This window comes from Piliocolobus tephrosceles, chromosome 2 (assembly GCF_002776525.5).
Source record: "Piliocolobus tephrosceles isolate RC106 chromosome 2, ASM277652v3, whole genome shotgun sequence".
Lineage (NCBI taxonomy): Eukaryota > Metazoa > Chordata > Mammalia > Primates > Cercopithecidae > Piliocolobus > Piliocolobus tephrosceles.
Genome location: NC_045435.1, coordinates 102,701,593 through 102,713,405, shown reverse-complemented (window position 1 = coordinate 102,713,405; position 11,813 = coordinate 102,701,593). Strand labels below are relative to the sequence as shown.

At 40.4% G+C, this 11,813-nt stretch overlaps 1 pseudogene; it reads left to right on the top strand.

Annotated features, from left to right (window-relative positions):
- The first annotated feature begins 4,033 nt into the window (after positions 1 to 4,033).
- LOC111523189 lies at positions 4,034 to 9,047 on the top strand (annotated as a pseudogene).
- The last annotated feature ends 2,766 nt before the right edge of the window (positions 9,048 to 11,813 follow it).

Below are 11,813 nucleotides of genomic sequence, written 5' to 3'. Positions count from 1 at the left end.
TCATATTCCCAAAGATGACTGAGTCTCTGCTGTATTCCATGTATCCCAACCCAGTCCTGCCAATCAATTCCAATCCCAGACATTTCTCCCTGTTCCTGCATTCTGTTGGCTTCCTTCAGTCTTATCATATGGTTCTAGGTCCCCCTTATGTCATCTGCGCAGCAGACTATACCTCTTCTGTCCACTAACTTGCCCAGTAAATCATTCTGCAGAGATTTCTGGCTCTTTGTCAGGTCATAGGGTAGAAACTAACCACCCAGGTGTGGTGGCTCACGCCTATAATCCCAACACTTTGGGAGGCCAAGGCAGGTGGATCACCTGAGGTCAGGCATTAGAGACTAGCCTGGCCAACATGGAGAAACCTCATCTCTACAAAAAATACAAAAAAATTGGCCAGGCGTGGTGGCATATGCTTGTAATCCCAGCTACTCGGGAGGCTGAGGCAGAAGAATCGCTTGAACCCAGGAGGCAGAGGTTGCAGTGAGCTGAGATCGTGCCACTGCACTCCAGCCTGGGCAACAAGAGTGAAACTCAAAAGAAAAGAAAAGAAGAGAAAAGGAGAGGAGAGGAGAGGAGAGGAGAGGGAAAGAAAGAAAACTAACCAGAACTGATAGTTTTAAAACATAACCTGTACATTTCTTTGACTCTTTGTGATAAAGCTTTGATGTCATCAGGAACGATCCTCTCTCCCAAGACCGAAGTGACAACTGTTGGGTTTGAGAAGTGTTAATTCTCTTAGGTGTTTTCAGACATATTTTCTTACTAGTAGATTCTTTTGCTTTACCTTTTCCATTATCTTGTACTGATCTCATTTTAGCACTCTCCTAATTTATTATGTTTTATGTTATTCTTTTTCTGGTTTTTCAAGTTGAATTCTCCATTAAAGCGGTCTCAGTCTTTCTATTGATTTTACTCAGAACAGCTTTAGCTGTATCCCATAGGTTTTAGAATAAGGTGATCTTCTCTTTATTACTTTGTAGACAATTCATAATTTGTTTTAATTCTCTCTGATATAAAGGCTATTTGAGGCCAGATGCAATGGCTTGTGCCTATAATCCCTGTACCTTGGGAAGCTGAGGTGGGAGGGTTGTGTGAGCTCATGAGTTCAAGACCTGCCTGGGCAACATAGTGAGACCCCATCTCTAGAAAAACATAAATAAATAAATTAGCCAGGCATGTATGGTACACGTCTGTAGTGCCACTGTACAGGAGGCTGAGGTAAGATGATTGCTTGAGTCCAGGAGGTCAGTGCTACAGTCAATTCCGATTGTTCCACTGCACTCCAGCCTGAGTGACAAAGCAAGACCCTGTCTCGAAAAAAATAAAAATAGCAATAAAGACTATTTGGGAGAGTGTGTCTTCATATCCATGGATAAAGGATTTTTGTTATTGTTATCTTTTCACTGTTAATTTCTAGTTTCTTGGTTTATGATCAGAGAGCGTGGTGTATAAATTTAAAACTTTTTGGATTTATAAAGCTTTCTTGGCCAGGTGCGGTGGCTCATGCCTGTAATCCCAGCATTTTAGGAGGCCGAGGTGGATGGATCATGAGATCAGGAGTTCGAAACCAGCCTGGCCAATATGGTGAAACCCCATCTCTATTAAAAATACAAAAATTAGCTGGGCATGGTGGCGCATGCCTGTAGCTCCAGCTGCTCGGGAGGCTAAGGCAGAAGAATCACTTGAACTCAGGAGGCGGAGGTTGCAGTGAGCCAAGATCGCACCACTGTACTCCAGCCTGGGAGACAGAGGGAGACAGAGCAAGACTCTGTCTCAGGAAAAAAAAAAAAAAAAGCTTTCTCTCTGGCTGAATGCATGATTGGTTCTGTAACAAGCTTTGTTTCAGGACATTTAAAAAGTATATATTTGAGTTTTTCGGTGTTCTGTCTTTTAAAAAAAAAGTATATATTCTCTATATATGCATCTACTAAATAGAGCTTATTTATTACATTATTCGAATTCTCTACATAATAGCTTATTTTTGTCTACGTGGCCTGTTAAAGTTCAAAAGTATTTTATCCGTGTTCTCTGGGTACTTGTAGTTTTCCTTTTATATGCTTGACAGCTATGTTATTTGACGCATAAAAGTGTATGGTTATTATATCTTCTTAAATTGTGCCTGATTTTATCCTCATATATTGTCACTACTTGTTCTGTTCAATGTGTTTTAAGCATGATTTCCATTTGTAGGATAGTGTTGCAAATCTTGCTTTTGCCTAGTATATTTTTGCACATCTCTTTCATTAATTCTTGCTTCATTTTTGGAAGAGTAATATACATATGAGGTACAAATATCAAAAGGTACAATATGGTCTGGGCACAGTGTTTCATGCCTGTATAAAAATAAAAATAATAGACTAGCCTGGCCAATATGGTGAAACTCCATCTCTACTAAAAATACAAAAATCAGCAGGTGGCACACACCTGTAGTCCCAGCTACTTGGGAGGCTGAGGCAGGAGAATCACTTGAGCCCAGGAGGCAGAGGTTGCAGTGAGCCAAGATTGTGCCACTGCACTCCAGCCTGGGCAATAGAGGGAGACTCCATCTCAAAAATAAATAAACAGGCCGGGCGCGGTGGCTCAAGCCTGTAATCCCAGCACTTTGGGAGGCCGAGATGGGCGGATCACGAGGTCAGGAGATCGAGACCATCCTGGCTAACACGGTGAAACCCCGTCTCTACTAAAAATACAAAAAAACTAGCTGGGCGAGGTGGCAGGCGCCTGTAGTCTCAGCTACTCGGGAGGCTGAGGCAGGAGAATGGCGTAAACCCGGGAGGCGGAGCTTGCAGTGAGCTGAGATCCGGCCACTGCACTCCAGTCCGGGTGACAGAGCAAGACTCCGCCTCAAAAAAAATAAATAAATAAATAAATAAATAAATAAAATTTTTTAAAAATTAAAATTAAAAAGTAAATAAAATAAAATAAAAATGATAACAGCCCTTTCCCAAAACAAACCTCCTTCTTGCCTGGGGATTATATTGCTTTTGTAGGACTAATAAACTAGCCACAAGATTAGAAATTATGGTTTAGGAGTTATGCAGGTGGAGGCTACAAAATTCTTACCTTCCCTAAACTGCTCCTAAGATCAGTGCTTAAGGTATTTTGCAAACCCTGCACTTAATGGATCAGCTGGCCAGCAAGATTGATAAACTGGCTCATCTGATCTTGTGGCCCTGACCCAGGAACTGACTTAGCACAAGAGGACAGCTTCAACATTCCATGATTTCATCTCTGATCTGACCAATCAGCGCTCCTGGCTCACTGGCTTCCCCCAACCCACCAAGTTGTCTTTAAAAACTCTGATCCCCGAATGCTCAGGGAGGCTGATAAAATTCCAGTGTCCCACACAGCCGGCTCTGCATGAATTACTCTTTTTCTACTGCAGTTTCCCTGTCTTGATAAATTGGCCCTGTCTAGGCAGCAGGCAAGGTGAACCCAGTGGCGATTACAGATCCTTGAATTTCACTAGGCTATGTCTAAATGTACGTTTTCACTAATCCTCTCTGTGTCTCTGACCTTTTCCGATGTGAATATTTGAATCTTTCTTCGGCTTGGGGAACTTTTTCTAGGATATAAGTAACACTCTACTTACTCTCTTCCATCTGTTCTTTTTCTGTTCAGGCATTTCTGCTGTTCACAAGTTAGGTCCCATGGATCTGTTTTCTAAACTGTCTTTCTCTCTTCCAGCTTCCATTTTTTTGTGGCTTGGCTTTGTGTTGTGACCAGTCTTTCAGACACCAATTCAGTTTTCAGTTCATCTACTTAATTTCTATTCTCAGTTCATCTACTTAATGTTTTCATTAAAATTTTTTTTTTATTTCATAAAGTCTTTTTTATTTTTATTTTTTGAAATGGAGTCTTGTTCTATTGCCTAGGCTGGAGTGCAGTGGCACGATCTTGGCTCACTGCAACCTACACCTCCCGGGTTCAAATGATTCTCCTGCCTCAACCTCCCAAAGTAATAATAATCCCAGTGTAGCTGGGATTACAGGTGCCTGCCACCATACCGGCTAATTTTGTATTTTTAGTAGAGATGGGGTTTCACCTTTTTGGCCAGGCTGGTCTTGAACTGCTGACTTCAGGTGACCCACTCGCCTCGGCTTCCCAAAGTGCTGGGATTACAGGCATGAGCCACTGCACCCAGCCTCATGAAGTCTTTTAAGTGTTCTAATCATATGTCCTAGAAATTATCTTCTCTCCTTTCTTAATCCTACTTCAGAAGGAGTCCTTGTCCTCAATATTCATATTGGTCATTGACATGGTTTATTTTATTTTATTTTATTTTATTTCATTTATAGAAACACAGTCTTGCTTTGTCTCTCAGGCTAGAGTGCAGTATAATCACAGTTTTAATATGAGCCTCTAAATGTTACCTTTTTCAAAACATGGGTTTTTCATTTTTTATAAATTACAAGTTTATAGACAGAGTGAGAGAAGGAATCTCTCAATTAAAAAATTAAGGTGCATAACTTTACACTAATCATGATAAAATGTTAAATAAACTTAAGTAGATTCTAATAATTTGAAATAGCTTCCCACAAGCATTGACAGCTTCACTGGTAAATTTTACCAAATACTTAAAGAAGAATTAATACCAATTCTACACAGTCTCTTTCAGAAATTAAAAGAAGAGGGAACATTTTGCAACTCATTCTATGAGGCCAGTATTATTCTCCAGATACTAAAACCAGACAAAGATGTTATATTTTAAAACAAAACAAAACAAAAAAAAAACTACAGACCAATATCTCATATGAATATAGATGTAAAAATCCTCAACAAAATACTAGCAAACTGGCCGGGCACAGTGGCTCACGCCTGTAATCCCAACACTCTGAGAGACCAAGGCCAAGGAGGGGGTATAGCTCAGGGTTAGAGCATTGGACTGCAGACCAAGAGAGACCAAGGCCCATGGATCACCTGAGGTCAGGAGTTCCAGACCAGCCTGGCCAACATGGCAAAACCTCATCTCTATTAAAAATACAAAAAAAAAAAGTTAACCAGGCATGGTGGCGTGCACCTGCAATCCCAGCTACCTGGGAGGCTGAGGCCGGAGAAACACTTGAACCCAGGAGGCAGACATTGCAGTGAGCCAAGATTGCACCACTGCACTCCAGCCTGGGCAACAGAGCGAGACTGTCTAAAAAATACATATATATATACTAGCAAACTAAATCCAGTAACATACAAAAAGGATTATATGCAATGAACAAGTGAAACTCATCCCAAGAATACAAGGTTGGTATAATATCAGAAAATCAATTAATGTAATACACTATATTAAGAGAACAAAACCCACACGATCATTTTAATAGGTGCAGAAAAAGCATTTGACAAAATCCAAAACCTTTTATGATTAAAAAATAACACCCAACAAACTAAAAATAAAATAACTTCCTCAATCTGTTAAAGGGCATATATGAAAAATCTATAGCTAACATCATATCAAATGGCAAAAAATTGAATCTTTTTCCCCTAAAAGTGGGAAAAAGACAAGAATATTTATTCTCTCCACCTTTACATTGTACTTTGTACTTAACATTATTCAGCATTGTACTTAACATTATTGTACTTAACATTGTACTTAACATTATTGTACTTAACATTATTCAGGACAGGCCAGGTGCGGTGGCTCAAGCCTTCCAGCACTTTTGGAGGCCAAGGTGGGTGGATCACTTGAAGTCAGGAATTGGAGACCAGCCTGGCCAACATGGTGAAACCCCATCTCTACTAAAAATACAAAAACTAGGCAAGCATGGTGGTGGGCCCCTGTAATCCCAGCTATTTGGGAGGCTGAGGCAGGAGAATCGCTTTAACACAGGAGGTGGAGATTGTGGTGAGCCGAGATCTCACCACTGCACTCCAGCCTGGGCAATAGAGCGAGACTCAGTCTAAAAAAAAAAAAAAAGGAAAAATAAATAAAAAGACATCCAGATTGAAAAGAAGAAGTAAAGCAATCTCTGTTTGCAGATGATATGATCTTAGAAATAGAAAATCCCAAGGAATTCACTAAAAATCTACTAGAACTAGTAAATGAGTTCAGCAAGGTTATAGGACACAAGATCAACATACCGAAAGTATTGTATTTATATATACTAGCAATAAACAATCTGAAAATAAAATTAAGGATCATTTTTTAAAAAAATAAGGCATTTAGGGATAAACTTCACAAAAGATGTGCAACACTTGTATACTGAAAACTAAAAAAATTGTTGAAAACAATTAAAGAAGATCTAAATAAAAGGAAAGATAAGATATACCATGTTTAAGATTTGGAAAGCTTAAATCCTGTGAAGATGCCAGTACTCCCCAAATTGATCTACAGATTCGATGCAATCTGTATCAAAATCTTGGCTGCCTTTTTTTTTTTTTGCAGAAATTGACAAGCTGATTCTAAAATTCATATAGAAATTCAAGAGGCCTGCATGCTTTAGCATCCTGGTGCTGCTATACTGCAGAGCCCGTTTGGTCCCTTAGCCAAGCTGCCTGAGGAAACCCAGACCCAAAACCAACCGATGGAGGAAGAAGAGGTTGAGATATTTGCCTTTCAAGCAGAAGCTGTCCAGTTGATGTCACTGATCATCAATACTTTCTACTTGAACAAAGAAATCTTTCTGAGAGAGCTCATTTCAGCTTTTTTTTTTTTTATCTTTTTATTTTTATTTTGGACACAGCATCTCACTCTGTCACCCAGTCTGAAATGCAGTGGGGCGATCTCGGCTCACTGCAGCCTCCACCTCCCAGGCTCAAGTGATTCTCATGCCTCAGCTCCTGACTAGCTGGGACCATAGGCATGTCCGTCATGCCTGTATAACTTTCTGTATTTTGGGTAGAGACAGGGTCTTACCATATTGCCCAGGGGGGTTTCACCATATTACCCAGGCTGCTACTGAACTCCTGATCTCAAGTGATCCACCCACCTTGGCCTCCCAAAGTGCTGGGATTACAGGAGTGAGCCACAGTGCCTGGCTCAAGAGAGCTAATTTCAAATTAATCAGATGTTTTGGACAAAATCTGATATGAAAGCTTGATGAATCCCAGTAAATTAGACTCTGGGAAAGAGCTCCACATTCATCTTATACCAAACAAACAAGATCAAACCCTTACTATTATGGATACTGAAATTGGAATGGCCAAGGCTGACTTGATCAATAACCTTGGTACTGTCGCCAATCTGGGACCAAAGCATTCATGGAAGTTTTCCAGACTGGTACAGAATCTCTATGATTGGCCAGTTCGGTGCTGGTTTTTATTTTGCTTATTTGGTTGCCGAGAAAGTAACTGTGATCACCAAACATAAACATGAGCAGTATGCTTGGGAGTCCTCCTCAGGGGGATCACTCACAGTCAGGACTGACACAGTGAACCTACGGGGCATGGAGCAAAGGGCACCCTGCACCTGAAAGAAGACCTGAGTATTTGGAGGAAAGAAGAATGAAAGAGATTGTGAAGAAACATTCTCAGTGTATTGGCTATCCTATTACTCTTTTTGTGGAGAAGAAATGTGATAAAGAAGTCGGCGATAATGAGGCTGAAGAAAAGGAAGATAAGAGGAAGAAAAAGAAAAAGAGTCCAATGACAAACCTGAAATTGAAGATGTTGGTTCTGATGAAGAAGAAGAAAAGAAGGATGCTGGCAAGAAGAAGAAAAGAAGGATGCTGGCAAGAAGAAGAAGAAAAGTAAGGAAAAGTACATTAATCAAGAAAAGTACATTGATCAAGAACTCAACAAAACAAAGTCTACCTGGACCAGAAATCCTGACGCTATGACTAATGAGGAGTATGGAGAGTTCCATCAGAGCTTGACCAATGACTGGGAGGATCATCTGGCGATGAAGCACTTTTCAGTTGAAGGACAGCTGGAATTTGGAAGAGCTCTTCTTTTTGTTTCAAGACGTGTCCTTTTGACCTATTTGAAAACAGAAAGAAAAAGAACAACATTCGGTTGTATGTATACAGAGTTTTCATCAAGGGTAACTGTGAGGACCTAATCCCTGAATATCTGAACTTCATTAGAGGGGTGATGAACTCAGAGGATCTTACTCTAAATATTTTTTCTGAGATGTTGCAACAAGGCAACATTTTGAAAGTTATTAGGAAGAATTTGATCAAAACATACTTAGAACTCTTTGCTGAACTGGCAGAGGATAAAAATAACTACAAAAAGTTCTATGAGAAGTTCTCTAAAAACATAAAGCTTGGAATATATAGACTCTTAAAATCAGAAGAAGCTTTCAGCGCTGTGGAGATACTGCACATGTGCCTCTGATGATGAGAGGTTTATCTCATTGTGTTTTCCAGAATGAAGGCAAACCAGAAACATATCTACTACATCACAGGTGAGACCAAGGACCAGGTAGCTAACTCAGTCTTTGTGGAATGTCTTCAGAAGTGGCTTAGAAGTGATCTATATGATCGAGTCCATTGATGAGTACTGTGTCCAGCAGCTGAAGGAATTTGAGAGTAAGACTGTGGTATCAGTTGCCAAAGAGGGTTTAGAACTTCCAGAAGATGAAGAAGAAAAAAAGAAACAGGAAGAGAAACAAACAGTTTGAGAACCTCTGCAAAATCATGAAAGACATGTTGGAGAAAAAAGTCAAAAATGTGGTTGTGTCAAACTGGTGACATCCCCATGCTGTATTGTCACAAGCACATTTGGCTGGACAGTGAACATGGAAAGAATTATGAAAGCTCAAGCCCTAGGAGACAATTCAACAGTGGGCTACATGGCAGCAAAGAAACACCTGGAGATAAACCCTGACCATTCACGATTGAGACCTTAAGGCAAAAGGCAGAAGCTGATAAGAATGACAAGTCGGTGAAGGATCTGGTCATCTTGCTTTATGAAACTGCACTCCCATCTCCTGGCTTCAGTCTGGAAGATCCTCAGACACATACAAGGTCTATAGGATGATCAAACTTGGTCTGGGTATTAATGAAGATGATCCTACTGCTGATGATATCGATGTTGCTATAACTGAAGAAATGCCGCCCCTCAGAAGAGGTGATGACACATCATGCATGGAAGAAGTAGGCAGCTCTGGCTGAGGAATGACTTGTACACATGTTCCATACTCTATCTTCATTTTCTCTGATAATATATTTTCAAGGATTATTTTAGTTATTTTTGTTAACATTTAAAAAGTCTGTATGGCAGCCGGGTACGGTGGCTCACACTTGTAATACCAGCACTTTGGGAGGCTGAGGTGGGCAAATCACCTGAGGTCAGGAGTTCGAGATCAGCCTGGCCAACATAGCAAAACCCAATCTTTACTAAAAATACAAAATATTAGCCGGGTGTGGTGGTATGCACCTGTAATCCCAACTACTCAGGAGGCTGAGGCGGGAGAATCATGTGAACCCAGGAGGTGGAGGTTGCTGTGAGCTGAGATCACTCCATTGCATTCCAGTCCGGGAGAAAGTGCGAGACTCTGTCTTAAAAAAAACAAAAAATCTGTATGGCATGACAATAACTACTTCAGGGGAAAGGTAAGATTTCTTTCTACTTCTAAGTGATTTTGTGATACTTTGGGCACTAAAACAGAGCTAGCAATGCTTTTCTAGTTTCACATTGGCTTATTTTAACAGATTGGGGTAATGTGTGTTGTAAGACGTATGTAGGCTGGGTGCGGTGGCTCATGCCTGTAATCCCAGTACTTTGGGAGGCCAAGACGGGTGAATCACCTGAGGTTAGGAGTTTGAGACCAGCCTGGCCAACATGGCAAAACTTCATCTCTACTAAAAATACAAAAATTAGCTGGGTGTGATGGCAGGTGCCTGTAATCCCAGTTACTTGGGAGGCTGAAGCAGGAGAATCATTTGAACCTGGGAGGTGGAGGTTGCAGTGAGCCAAGGTCGCACCACTGTACTCTAGCCTGAGGGACAGAGTGACACTCCATCTCAAAAAAAATAAAATAAAATAAAAAAATAAAAAGATGTATGCAAGCTAACATTAACTTCGTGAGCTAAAGTGTTTAGCTATCAAGCCAGATTCCTTAGTAGGCCAAATCTTCTGTCATTGAAGTGTTCTGAGAAATACCTTGGTGTTTAGAGGAAAAGTATTTGTTACATCTTCTAAGATCTACTTTTTAAACTTTTCATTCTCTAGTTGCCAATTCTGCATATACTTGTCCTCTGGAAACATGTTAAACTGAAGCAACTTGATGGAAGGAACTCTCTACAGAGCTTGTTTTTCCAAAGCAAAATATTGTTTGCAGGAGCAAAATTATAAGCCTACCTAGGCATATAGTAAAGCTGTTCAGAAATAACCCAGAGCAAGGCTTGTGGATGGAACTGTAGTACCCAAGTCACATTCTGCTTAAAAAGGTTGTAACTAATACAGATGAGTTTAAAAGAAAAAAAAAAAAAGACAGAAATGCAAAAGGCCCAGAATAATCAAAACAATCCTGGAGCAGAACGCAGTTGGCAGACTCACACTTCCTCATTTCAAAACTTACTGCATGTCAGGCACGGTGGCTCATGCCTGTAATCCCAGCACTTTGGGAGGCCGAGGCGAGAGGATCACCTGAGGTCAGGAGTCCAAGACCAGCCCAGCCAAAGTAGCAAAACCCCATCTCTACTAAAAATACAAAAATTAGTTGAGCATGGTGACATGTGCCTGTAATCCCAACTACTCGGGAGGCTAAGGAAGGAGAATCGCTCGAACCCGGGAGGTGGAGGTTGCAGTGAGCCGAGATCGCGCCACTGCACTCCAGCCTGAGAGACAGCAAGACTCCATCTCAAAAACAAAAACACACAAACAAACAAAAAACAACAACAACAAAAACTTACTACAAAGATATTGTAATCAAGATAGTGTGATACTGGCATAAGGATATACATACAAGTCAATGAAATTCAAATGGAGAGTTCATAAATAAACTCTAACATTTATGGTCAATTTATTTTCTTTAAAGGGGACAAAATAATTCAATGATAAAAAGAATAGTTTTTTTCAGCAAATGATTCTTAGACAACTGGATATTCACATGCAGAAGAATATCTTTGGACCCCTATCCTTCACACCATACACAAAATTAACTCAAAGTGGATCATGGTCCTAAACATAGGAACTAAAACTCTCAGAAGAAAACATAGCAGTTAATCCTCACAATCTTGGGGTGGGCTATGATTTCTTATATATGACTGTTATAAGGACAAATGATTAAAAAAAGAAAGATAGATAAGGCCGGGCATGGTGGCTCATGCCTGTAATCCAAGCACTTTGAAAGGCCTAGGTGGGTGGATCACCTGAGGTCGGGAGTTTGAGGCCAGCCTGACCAACACGGAGAAACCCTGTCTCTACTAAAAATACAAAATTAGCCAGGCATGGTGGTGCATAACCATAATCCCAGCTACTCGGGAGGCTGAGGCAGGAGAATCGCTTGAACCCGGGAGGCAGAGGTTGTGGTGAGCCAAGATTGCGCCACTGCACTCCAGCCTGGGCAACAAGAGCCAAACACTACATCTCAAAAAAAAGAAAGAAAAAAAGAAAAGAAAGAGAGAAATTGGACTTTATCAAAATTTAGAACTATCATGCTTTAAATAAACCATCAAAAGAGTGAAAAAAGAACCCACAGACTGGGAGAAAATATTTGAGGTTCATATATCTGATACAAGATTTATACCCTGAATACATAAAGAGCTCTTACAACTGAACAATAAACAAATAATCAACTAAAAAGCAAATAAATTGAATAGTCATTTCTCCAAAGAAGATATACAAATGGCCAGTAAGCACATGAAGGCCGGGCACAGTGGCTCATGCCTGTAATCCAGTTCTTTGAGAGGCTGAGGTGGGCTAATTACTTGAGG